The sequence below is a fragment of the Zonotrichia leucophrys genome, chromosome 9, assembly GCF_028769735.1.
Source record: "Zonotrichia leucophrys gambelii isolate GWCS_2022_RI chromosome 9, RI_Zleu_2.0, whole genome shotgun sequence".
NCBI classification, from domain to species: Eukaryota; Metazoa; Chordata; class Aves; order Passeriformes; family Passerellidae; genus Zonotrichia; species Zonotrichia leucophrys.
Window position 1 is genome coordinate 7,240,533 of NC_088179.1, and position 12,351 is coordinate 7,252,883.

At 39.9% G+C, this 12,351-nt stretch overlaps 1 long non-coding RNA gene across 1 annotated transcript; it reads left to right on the top strand.

Moving 5' to 3' along the window:
- Positions 1–790: 790 nt before the first annotated feature.
- LOC135451856 (uncharacterized) lies at positions 791–11,350 on the top strand. Its single transcript, XR_010441448.1, has 4 exons — positions 791–867; positions 10,052–10,120; positions 10,729–10,983; positions 11,241–11,350. It is a non-coding gene; the product is annotated as an uncharacterized LOC135451856 (long non-coding RNA).
- The last annotated feature ends 1,001 nt before the right edge of the window (positions 11,351–12,351 follow it).

Below are 12,351 nucleotides of genomic sequence, written 5' to 3' on the forward strand. Positions count from 1 at the left end.
CTTCTGTTTTGCTGAGAAAATTTTAGCTCTTCCACTAAGTCTCTACCAGAAGTGTGAGCAAAACTTATAAAAGCTTTGCTTCTTTTCAGAGAATTGTAAATTACTCCTTGGCTTATTTGTCATGCTGATAGTCATGTAAGAACTGGCCTGTGCAAGTAGAAACGTGAAATCTAGTACTGATGTACTTGATTCTTGGATGGAGACTTCTTGGATGTAGAGTGTAGAGAGGACTTTGGCTAGCCAAGATGTTCTGGCACTTGAGAGGTCTGACTTTTAGAGAGAACAAAAACGGAGTTTGTTAACAACCACTGAAAATGAGATGTCAGAAATACAGTAAATAGTAGTGTACCACTTCATAAAATTGAGAATTCCAGTCCAGAAGTTTTTGCCTCATAGAAGAATTTAATAACACAAATATTTATTTTAAACTGCTGCACTGACTACTTGTAGGAGACCAAGTTCTTTTCATCATGCACAAAAGAAAAAGGTCTCAGAAAATACCTATACTTTATTTTAATTTTTTTAATATGCCTTCTTCCTGAGGTGATTTGAGTTGCATTAAAGAAGTTGTGATAAACAGAGTCTGAGAGCTGGATAGGTTTATGTTGCTGAAATGCCTCCTTAGCCATGCAGAGAGATGGCAGAGTGAGAGTTTGTTAATTATCACCTGAAGCCAATTTCAGGCTGTTTTTGTCCATGCCTGATTTCAGCCACTGGTCAGGAAGACAATAGGGAAATGAGAGTTTAAACACCAGCCCCTGATTAAATCTGTGGGAGGTTTATTTCTGGCCTTGCTTTGTGCTTGCTGAGTGTCTCTCAGCCAGCCTCAGATTTGCTTTGTTAAACACTCATGCACGTTGAACAAAGGTATGAATTTATATATAGAGTTTTGGGGTTGATTGGATTTATTTGTTTGAGACTTTTTTACTTCCAAGTGGCTGCAGTTACTTCAAAACCCATCCATTTCTGTTATTCAAATGTTGAACTGCATTAGACAAATGCAGGCTTAGGAAACTAATGCAGGAGAAATGCAGGCCCAGAAAAGTCCCACCTGGAAATGCAAATTACCTCTTAAAGCCCTTCTTCCTCATCGTGCCCATCTCTGCACACTGTGGGTAGTCTCCTCTGGAGAAGGCAATGAGATGAAAACCATATGAATGCTCTGGAGAGGGGAAAGGCCCAGAACTGAATCAAAAGCATCATTATGGGCTCATTCAGGCTGCTGATTATCAGAGAAAGCTGAGCCTTGTACCAACTTGCTAAAGGTACTTTTAAGCCATTAACACATCATCATAATACTATAGGAGTTTGGATGGGGGGAAATAAGCCACAAAAATAGTTTTCTGTGACTGTAACTTAATCTGGTGAATGACAATATGTTCTCAATGCTGTTTGTGTAGTTCTCATTATGATTGTGGCCTTAAATAATTAGTTAATAAACAAGGCTATGGCAAGGCCTATGTTGCTGCTTTCATCATGTGCTGGAAGTATTTCAGAGGTTAGGAATGAATGGCAGGGTCAATGAGGTCTCTTTGAACTCATTTGCCCCTTAATTCTTCTATAATCTTTAAATCTGCATTCCATTACCTCTAAAACATTTGCTGAACATGATTCTATGTCAGTTAAGATGCATATTCCTGGGTTCAAATAACCTCCACTGCCCTCTCTTCCTCTCTGAGGCCTCCACTGGGTTCCACTTAGCTGCATTTCAAGCTCTCCAAGATATGGTAGCTATTTGGGAAAGCAAAATCATGGTATTTCTTCTTTTGTGATAATGGCTGCCTTCTTGAGTGTTTTCTGTCAGATCTTGATTTTCCCCATTCAGTGTTGCTGGTATTGATGGCTCTCCTTTCTCTATTCTTTATGAAAGAACCACTTGAATTTCATTCTTTTGTCTCACCAAACTGCTCCATTCAGTGAAACTGAATGTGAAACATACTGAGATCAGTAAAATGGGAGAATTTCTGCATAATTTTATGGTCAGTGTTTGAAGTTTGATCTGTAATGTCCTTTCATGTCTCTTTTCTTAACCTGATCATAAGTGATTGTGTAGTGTTGGCTCTAGGCCTATCTATTTTTTTTTCTGTGATCATGTGGCATTTTCTGTGTTTTTTAATGAGCAGTTTTTTGGTTCTTGGTAGTTTAAGGTTTTTTTTCTTTTCTACACTTGGGAGATAGAACTGAATGTGTTCTCAATGCCTTTCTCTCATATTATTCCTTGATCATTCTTAGACTATGTTCTGATTTTTCATCTCTCATTTCTTCTCCTGTGTGTTGTTATTCTCTGGATGTTGGCATTGCATTCTCTTCCTCCTTGGATTTTAATTTGTCACCAGCCCCCCTTGTCTGATGATTGCCCCTTTTTCTCTCCAGCCACACCTCTAGCATCTTCCTCAAAAGATCTTTCTTCCTCCTTCTGTCTGAGGGTGGCACACAGAACCTCTCTTTCCTTTGCACCTTTCCAGTGAATATTCTTGTCCCTGGTTAATTTTATTGGTTATAATAGAGTGACTATCTCTGTTGAAGACCATTAGACGGGCCCATTTCAGATCTGATTCCTTAGGACCAAATTAAATCTTCATCTTTTCTCTCATATCTTGTGGATATCAGCTGCATTGCAGGAGCTCTGATCTGTGAGTGTTGGGAGAATCTGCTCACACTCACAGTTCCATGGCGTGTCTGTTAGCAGAGCAAGGTCTGTGCAGACAACTGAAATTGTACATGTTGCTTTTGTTTTTCACTTGCTTCCATGGATTTTCCTGATTACTACAAGCTCTGTTTCTGCTTGTTAGGTCCATTACTTGGAGTGCTTGCATGTGAACCTTGAGAGGGACCTCTGTGGACCCAATTGTATTTGTACACTGGATTTTGTACCTGTTTTTGTGTTTCTTTCTCATGCCTTTTGTGCTCAGAAAGACATGTTCCATTGTATTACAATCTCTGGGACTAAATACCATGAGCTCAGGGGGTGTTTCTTTGTCACACTTCTGCTAAGAAAACAACAGTTCTCCAATCTTCCATTGTCTTTCAGCCTCCTAAAAAGATCAGTTGCTGGATTTTGACTTATCTAACTTCCTTTTTAGCTCTTTAATAGTTATGTTATTAGTAGAAAATGAGAGTTCTTTTTCATCTTACTTAAACTAATTTTACACCTGTATATTCCCACTAGCATTGACTTTATTTACTGTAAAGTGAATGAAATCAGAATCAGGAGCACTGAATGTATAAAACATGCTTGGGTGTGCAGGTCTGATGAGCTGTGAGCAGTCTGATGGCAGTTTGAGTGCAGGATGGTATACAATAACACACTGTTTGCTACTCTGGGAGAGCCAGGCCTGCAGGGCCCACAGAGACAGGCAGGAGAGCTCTGTAAAAATGAGAGAGGTGACAGAAGAGCAAGAGAGAAGAGGAGAGAGGGAGAACGTGAGGACAGATAGAAGAATGTGTAAATGGACTGATGAATGATGAGGGAATGTGCAGCTGAATTAAAGAATGTGTGAGCTGATAGATGGGAGATCAGGCAGGCAGACAGAACCAAATGCATTTTAGGGTATAAAGAAATATTCCAAGGAGCTATAAAGAGGCAAAGAGGCTGAGGGGATAGCAAGATTTAATAAAGGACTCAAAAGATAAGGGCATTCACAGCCAGGCTGGCAAACATTAGAAAGGCATGACCAGGAGAACATTGCTGGGCAATTAAGGAAAGGAGAAAGACAGCAGAGAAAGGCTTCAGGGAAACTTCTAAGTGACACCAGTGTGGCAGGGCAAATGTAGTAGTGCTTTGAAATGGCCTCTGAAGAGGCTGGCTTTTCTTCTGGGGTTGTTCAAAGAGGTTTTTGAGGCCATGTATTGTCTCTGTTCTGTGGGTGTTAACCTGGATGGATGTGCAAGCATAGCCTGGGTTGAGAGCCCACCTATGACATTTGGTTGCTGACCTCCAGAGCTTGTGGTATACTCATATATTTGTGTTTCCTGTAATAACACTGGAAGTCTAAAGAACAGTTTGAGAGATGTAAGCTCCTAATCTGGCACTGAAATCAGTTCCCTAAGATTAGACACTGTAAACCTCCCAGGTCATGAGGTGCAGCATCCTCAGAGCATGGAGCTGGAAGTGATCTCTTCAGTACAGCTTTAGATTCCTTAGATTTCAGTAGAGGGGACTGGGACCACTCTATTGAACAGTGAGAATCAGCAGAGTTTTTTTCCCTATTCCTTGTCTACTTCTTTCCCTTAGAAAGCCTTAACTCATGGGAAATGCTGGTAAGAACTGTCTATGTTGTCATTGTATGTTTTGGCTGGAAGACTGTGGCTGTCACTTCTTATGGAGTCTTAGCTGGAATTTACTACTGGAAACTAGTCTGAATTAAAATTAAGTGCTATTTTTGACTGGTCAGATTTTATTCTCCATCTGCTACATAATCTGTTTTGCCATGGTGCTGCACAAATGCTTTTGCTGGGATGAGAAATGAGGTTGTTAGGGACAGAAAGAGGCAGCTGTCGAGTAAATCTGCTTTTTGTTAGGGCAATGCTACCTTAAAAGAGTGTGTGAATATATAGACAAAGATGCTTCTTACTTATAGTGATTTTTACTCTTTTTTTTTTTCAAACTGATGTAACAGAGTTCACATGGGGCAAAAGAGGAGGGTGGAGCTTTGTTGGGCTGCTGTCATGCAGCAGGTCCTATGTGACAGCATAAACCAGCAAGGGCAAGGGATGTGAGCTGGTGAGTGACTACTGGCTGGATTCATTATCTTTTAGGCATGTAGGAGCAGGGTTGAAATCACTCTTACTCTCTGATCCCCAAAGGGAGAATGTTCCTATGTTAACTCAATATGGAGCAAACTCATTGTAACAAACACATCCACAATACATAAAGATTTGCAGTCAATCAATTTATTTCTCTTTATAATTCATGAGCATTATTTTGCCAGAGTAAATGATCTTCTTTGAGTATTGAAGCCATCCTATCTGATTGCTGAAACCAATCAATATCACTAAAAACATAAACTATGACAGTGGTCATTCATAAAGGGCTATTTTCTGCAGACATTGTTCTGGTAGGCAGCAGAGCTGTAGAGGTTGCTGCATCTTTAAAGCAAACTGCAGCGTGCAAATAAATGCAAACTATAAGAATTCTCTTTCAAGAAAATTATTTTTGATGCTTATTCCTAAAGATTCCATTAATCTATTACATCAATTTACTCTCTGTGTTCTGCCAAGAGCTTTATGAAACAGAACTGCTTCCTCTCCACCCTGTGCATGAGTACCGACATTGACATCTGCGCTACTCAGAGACAAACTAAGAAGGCCAATGTTTCTCTTGAGGACTTTCAGGGCTTGATTTTCTATGGAGTGAGATTATTGTTTTTAGTTTCTTTTAATTTTACTGCATTAATAATCTTCAAAATAATCTATGTGAAAAAGAACTCCATGCAATTTTACTGAATTTTGCATAGTCAGGATATAAAGTAGGATTTAATAATTTCCTCCAGGAGCTGGTGACCAACAAATGTCTGATCTTGGCTCTGAATAAGTGCAGTGAGCAAAGTTGTGCTCCAGGGAGATGCATGCCTTGGATTATGGAAGTGCTGTAGAGGTCACACTTGAGACATGGTAGTGAAGGTGGTTTGTTTTGGTGCAGTTCTTAATAACTTCTAAGTAGAAAGGATAGGAATTTTATTTTAATAAGCCCTAGATTTCTTTCCAACTTAAAAAAACGTATTGTCATACCTACTGTGACTTTCTGAAGTGTCTGTAAATAACTGAACTAGATGAGAAAAAAATCAGTGCAGAGTGGTTGTCCTTGCTGATCTGATGGTGGGGATGGAAGGTGTTAGAGGCACTGATGAATAATCTGTACATCTCCACTAGTCATCCAAAGCTTTGTGCTCATGCTAGGTTAAAGGTCCTGGCAAGGTTGATAATGGTCCCATGTCCTCACTCAGTTTTTATCCAATCTGTTGGCTGAGAAGGATTCATAAGGGGGACAGACACAATTACAAGTCAATAGGGCGCTAAACTTTAGAGTTAAGTGATGGGGAAAAGGAGTATAAACTTCAACACTCCAAACCCTTATGATCTATGTTTTTCCTCAGAGATAGTAAGCCAGAACTATCTGCTGGAGCCAGTTTAGGATTTTATACAAAATACAAAGTCAGAGAGAAGTGGATGTCTTACTGCCTATTGCCAATTATTTTCTGCCTATTTCTCTGTCATGTTTTAGTGGGGCTGACAATTTGTGCTTAGCAGTATCAGTTACTGAGAATTTTAGAATGACCTGGTGAGACTTCCATGCCTTTTGTGATCACTTAAAACTGGAAGAATTGCCCCTTAAACCACAGTTACAAGTTTTAGTGTTTGGTGAGGCATTTAGTGAAACAGTAAAATTGTTTTCTGAGATGTTTTTTCAGCTTCCAAGCACCAGAAACGCACTGATTTTACCAATTCAGGGCAAAGCTCAGCAGAAATCATGGGAAACTTTGCAGCTCATAGAATAACATGAGGACTCCCGTGGCTCAAGGCTGATCATGGCACATGTTATAACTTGAATGGTGTGTCTGCACTGTGTGGTGCAAGACAAAGCAATGTTAGAAACTACAGGCTCAGAACAGTCACCTAAAAGCAAATGGGCCAAGGTAAATTAGGACAACATTCAGTGTACTCTGCTGGGAACACCCAGCTCAGCACACAAACCTCCTTTTCCACAAGCTGTGGTGGGTTTATCAGTAAACTCTGTCTCTGTTTCCCAGTTCCAGTGCTGCCCAGCCTTGTTCTCCAGGACTCTACATTCAGGGTGAGCCTGTACAGTACCTCTGTCCTTCTTCTCTTCCCCCCTGCCCCTTGCAGCCATAAGAACAACCCAGCCTTGTTCTCTGGGTACAGATATAATTCTCCAGTATCAGCTGAGAATCCTTGAGCCAGGCTAGTCAGGCAGAGCACAGCATCATGCTGATACAGCCAGCCTGCTGCTGGGAGCAGAAATGAAATCTGTGTGTTGTACCACAGACAAGTGTGCTCTCGTGGAGCTGGGATGTGTGTCTGTGCAGTTATTCCCTGTCAGGCCCTGGGTATGAGCTTTGGATAACACAACTCCAGACAGATAACAGTCAAATAAACTCAGCTGTCAAGAAAACAGCCCAATTGTCTGTTGGGTACTCTGGATTTCTCTTCTGGTCTCTATGCAATATTTTGTTAATCTTGCTTATCTTAGATTTTGCCAAAAAGGCTTCCTTTAAACTAACACTAAAGATTGGCTATTCTGCTCCCCACCAAGACAGACTTAAAAGTAGCTCATGTGCAAGACCTGTGTTTCTTCTACACACCTGCAGAGCAGGGCAGTAGTCAGTAGCTGAAAAAAAATTATGATGGATAGCAGCAATTATAAACCAATAATATACGGGAAACAGAAAAGATTGCTAAGAATTTCCTGCCATATGCATTGAGGAGGCATCTGGACTGCATCTGGGAAAACACACACTCAGGGAACTGTAGCTTGCTGGAGGTGCATGTCTGTGTATGGAGAATAATGATAAAATGGTGCTATTCATGTTTACTTCTGTGTGTGCTGAGGGGAGGCATGGAATACTCAATAGGAAGCATTTCTCCAAACAGATGGAGTACAAGGCAGCATTAATTGACTGAGGAGTAGGGGAGATCACCTTGTGAGCTGCTTGCTCATTTTATTGCTTAATCATATTCAAGATGATTGATAACATCCCTTAAAGAGTGAGGTTGTGATTAGCATAAGTGGTGACATGTAAATATGACCGACCTTAACATTGACATTTTGCCTTAGTGGCCACAGGGACATGCTGATGTGGAGGAATGCATATTGCTAGAGAGTCATTAAAAACAAGGAGGATTGGAACTCATCTGAAAGTCCTGCCTGCTGTGTCACAGAGCACAGTAATTTCTTAAAAAACAATTGGATGCCTGTTGAGAAAATTGCAGAAGGAAGAAGATTATTTCTTAAAGAGTATTTTCTAAAGTGTGGAAAATTTTCAGGTGGTGATTTTTTTTTTGGTCATCGCTCTCCCCTGATGAAAACTGATTTTCCGAGGGGGATCTGGCTTTCTGAGGGACTACTGAGAGTTTTGGTGAACAGATTTCTTCAGTTTATATGCACATTCCTGTAAGTAGTGAAACAACTCATAGTTGTCTGTGAGGATATTTAAAAAGAAAAGGAAAAAACCCAAAAACCAAGCTAGGTTTCCTAATTCTACTGAAGTAAATTCAAAGAGTTTTCCCCTAGTGGACAGTGAACTATTGAGATGGCCCACTTGTACTGTCTGCCAGAAGAAGCAGATTAAAAATGCCTTCACACCAGAGTACCAGTAAAATGTTCAAAAGCCTCAGTGCATCTGTCTTCCGGAGGGTCACTGTGAGGGACTTCTCATGCAGCCTTTAAAATTCCAAACTTCAGCTAATAAACCTGACTTCAGGAGGACAATGATGGCTTGTGTTTTTAGACAGGCCCTAGGCTGATCCTTCATTCCATCAAAGTTATATGTTCTGGAAGTTACTGTAAAATAGATTTGTTTGATCTTCCAAGGTTTGCAATTACTCTCATATTGTCTTTTCTGCACAAAGACTGATGCAGGCAAAAAAGAAAATGCTTGTTTTAAAGCAAATTTATTTTACTGGAGATGAGCAACAATTTGTATCTGATGGATGAGTTTCATGATGGATTTTTCTACAGCTTCAGACATAACTTGTGGGGGTCTAAAATTCATATGTGACATAGGGGACAAAATGCTGTGTGCTGGAGTTAATCCATACTTGTCAAGAAATAGCAGCACAGTCAACTGCTGGATCCTTTAATAACCAAGGTGTTGCATCAGCGCTAATTATATCCAATCCTTCTGCTCTGTAAATGTCCATCCCTGGAAGGAATTTAGAAAAATTATGAACCCAAGAACCATTCTGAAGCTGAAATGGAAAAGCTTTCTACTATAAGAGCAATGTTTTTCCATGCTCCCTCAGGAAAAAATATTGTTTACATCTGAAACCTTTCTTGCAGGGTTTAGGAGACTAAGTTGCCATTTTTTTCCTTGCCAAAGTAGCCTCTAAACGCAAGTGGGTTTTAGTCACCCCGTCAAGATTGATACTTAGTGTTGTAACCTGCCTGTGGGGTAGCATGTTTCAAGAGAACTGGTATATTTGCCTTATTACAAAGCTCTGTGGTCCTTGGGAAAAGCAAATAATGTTTAAAAGCTTCTATTTACTTGTTTCTCTCTGTGTTGTTCCCATTTGATAGTGTTTTCAGGATTCTGTAGCTGGTTCCTACCAGTGCTTGACTGCACCTGAATATCAGCTGTGAAAGTTGGGCTGTTCTCACCTCTCCTACCCCTGCAAATGGGCAGGTTACTGGACAAGAATATCTTCTTTCTTTCCTACTCTGAGGAGGAAAGAGCTTGGAAATCTGGGTGTAGTACCATAGGAATTAGAGGCACCTGGAGATTTCTGTGGGGAGCATTGTCTGGTTATCCTGGCTCTGCTCCCTGCTGGCTCAACACTGACCTGGAAGTTGGTGACTGCAGATGTTGCAAGTCTGTCTAATGCACCTCAATTCCCCAAGTGGCCTTTCTGCAGTCCCTTGGCCATGAAAAGGGTGGCTGGTCATATGTAAACACAAATCTCAAGGGTACATCATGCCTGGTAACACTTTCTGTAGGGCCCACGGAAGTGCACAAAAGAAGAGGAAGCATTGCTGAAAATAAATGCAAATATTATTAAAAAATAACGTATTCTGATTAAAGCTTTCAACACAACAGGATATTCACAGTCATCTAGAGAGCAGATGACTTACTATCATCCTAAGTGGAAGTGCTGCCCCAGAATGCAGTAGAATCAATTATTTTCCTTTTTAACCTCAGGCCTGCTGATCCTTGTGTGCTGAGGAGGTAGACTCCATACAGACTTGCTTTCAAGTGAAATACAGCAATCAAAGAAATGAAGGATGTTGATGTTTTATTTCCTTTCAAGGCTTTTCCAACCTTTTTTTTTATTTTTTTTTTCCTTTAACCTTTGACTCCATTGTCATGTCTTTCAGCTGTTGGGTGACAAAAAGCAGGGGTTTTTGGTTAGTGAAGGCTTCTCTGAGTGCTTCAGTTTGCTCCGGGTGAGTGCCCTACTATGAGCAGTGGCATCAGGTGGGTTGAAAAACTGGACATTACTCATAGACCAGTTGGTTCATCTGGATGTTTGTAACTCAGTTTTACAGAATCTTAACAAGTACCAGTCACAATGAGCTTGATTCAGACAGGGAAAAGTATGTTGGGGTTTCTGCAGCATTGTGAGACTGAATTATAAGAGTAAAAATTGGGCCTTTCAGACAAATTCCATCTGGGATTCATGCAGAGGATCTACAGTCCATTCATGCAGCATTTTTGAGAGTTTCCCATACATCTGTAGACAATATTTAATGGAATTCCTTTGTGAGACTTATGTGAACAAATACACATTTGGTGGAAGTATCCAGAAAAGGAATGTTCCTGAAGAATGTTTCTGATGGCAATTTCTGCTTCTTCGTTGGATCCCACATAAAAAATTAACATCATAACATGTTGATGTGAATATCTTGTTGGAAAGGAAGGAGCTGAAAAATATACTTTGATTCTAGAGTGAGGCTTGAGAGTGATGTGTGTAACTATTGTACCTTAAATAAGCTCTGAAAAAGAAATAAGACTCTTCCATAAATGAGTTTCTTTTCTTCCCCTCTTTTTCAAGCTTTGGGGATAAACTGGCAAGATTCACAGGTCCTAAATATGAAGCCACTGGATGACAGGAGTGCAAAAGCAAGTCAGTGTTGTCTGTCAGCCTCCAGGGAGGAGTTTCTAAATGATGCAGTAAGCACTGAACTCAATCTGGATACTTTAAACAAAGCAAATGTGTCAGAACAAGAGCATAGAATATTCCTCAGTGAGGTTCAGAAACTGATGTGAAAATGAATTGAAGAATGGGAAGTGGTTGGAGGCCCTAACTGTAAGTATTGACATCATTTCTGCTAATGAAAAACCCCCACCCCAAACCAAACAAATAACCCCACAACAAAACAAAGAAACAAGTCTCAAAGCTAAAGAGTGATTAATTTTCACCAGTGAAGTTACCAGACCCACAGATGACAGTATTGCTTCAGGAGACCCAGTGGCTAAGGAAACCCCTTCCTGTGTTCTTTACCTTTTATTCTGTTTTGCAGAAAATGCTGTTTGGTTTTTTGTTTGCTTGTTTGTTTCTAACAGGAGCTGTGTGTGGCCTGTAAGCACTTTCAAGTTTACAGAAGATTTCTGATAGCTCCACTGCTTGACCAGTTATAATCTTTTGGTAAGTCTTCAAGTGTGAATTCCACTTTACCCTTTACCACCCAGGAATGGCTCTGCTTTGAATTCTGAGCTGTCAGTCACAAAAAAAAAAAAAAAAAAAACAACCTCACCCCCCCCCCAAAAAAAATCACCAAAAAACCCCCCAAAAAACCCAAAAAAACAAACAACAATAAAACAAACAAAAAGAAAAAAAACAAACAACAAACCAACAAAAGCCAAACCAAGAAAAAACAAAAAAACAACCAAAAAACCAAACTCAAAAAATCCACCAGAAATCAGTCGCAAGTGTGTAGAAAAAAACCCAGATAGAACGGAGGAGACATCCAATGTTGGGTAGCCTTGTTACATGAAACTGCACAAAGGAGAACTGACTGTAATCAGCAGCTGTTCTTACTGCATGAAGAAAGGTGTCAAATGAAGAGAAGCAAAGTGTGGGAATGGCCACATCCTCCAGAAATGCTTGAGGTGCTCTTTCTTCTTATGGTTTAATCTCTCTCTCTTTTTTTTTTTAATGTATTTTTTCTCATGTTCTGGTTCATAGCTAGTGTAAAAGTTAACATCTACCTTTACAAAAGTTAAATTAGAATTACAGCTTTGAACACACAAAGTTGATGAGATCACATATTCAAAAGATCTCCAGAAACAAGGGAGGCAAATAGCATAAATCAGAAAAGGAGCATTTGAAAATGGGCAAGACACCCCCACCCAATTAATTCTTAGAACATAAAGAAAGGCAATAAGTAATAAATCTTCCATGCTTTTCAGTCATTAATATGGCCTCTCAGAGAAAGCTGTTAGAAATTGAGCACCTTGCATGACATTAAAAATTGTAAAATATTTTAGTATGTTGTTCCAAAGGGCAGAGAGGTAATATAACAGTATCTGAGAATACTTAACATGTTGCCTGGTTTTGTATCCCTTTGAAGGCTCAAAGGTGAGAAAGTATAATTTTTAATAATATTTTTGTTTTTACCAGGAGTTGATTCTGGATGTATTCAACCAGCTTCCTGCAAGCATGTGTGTGGAAAAG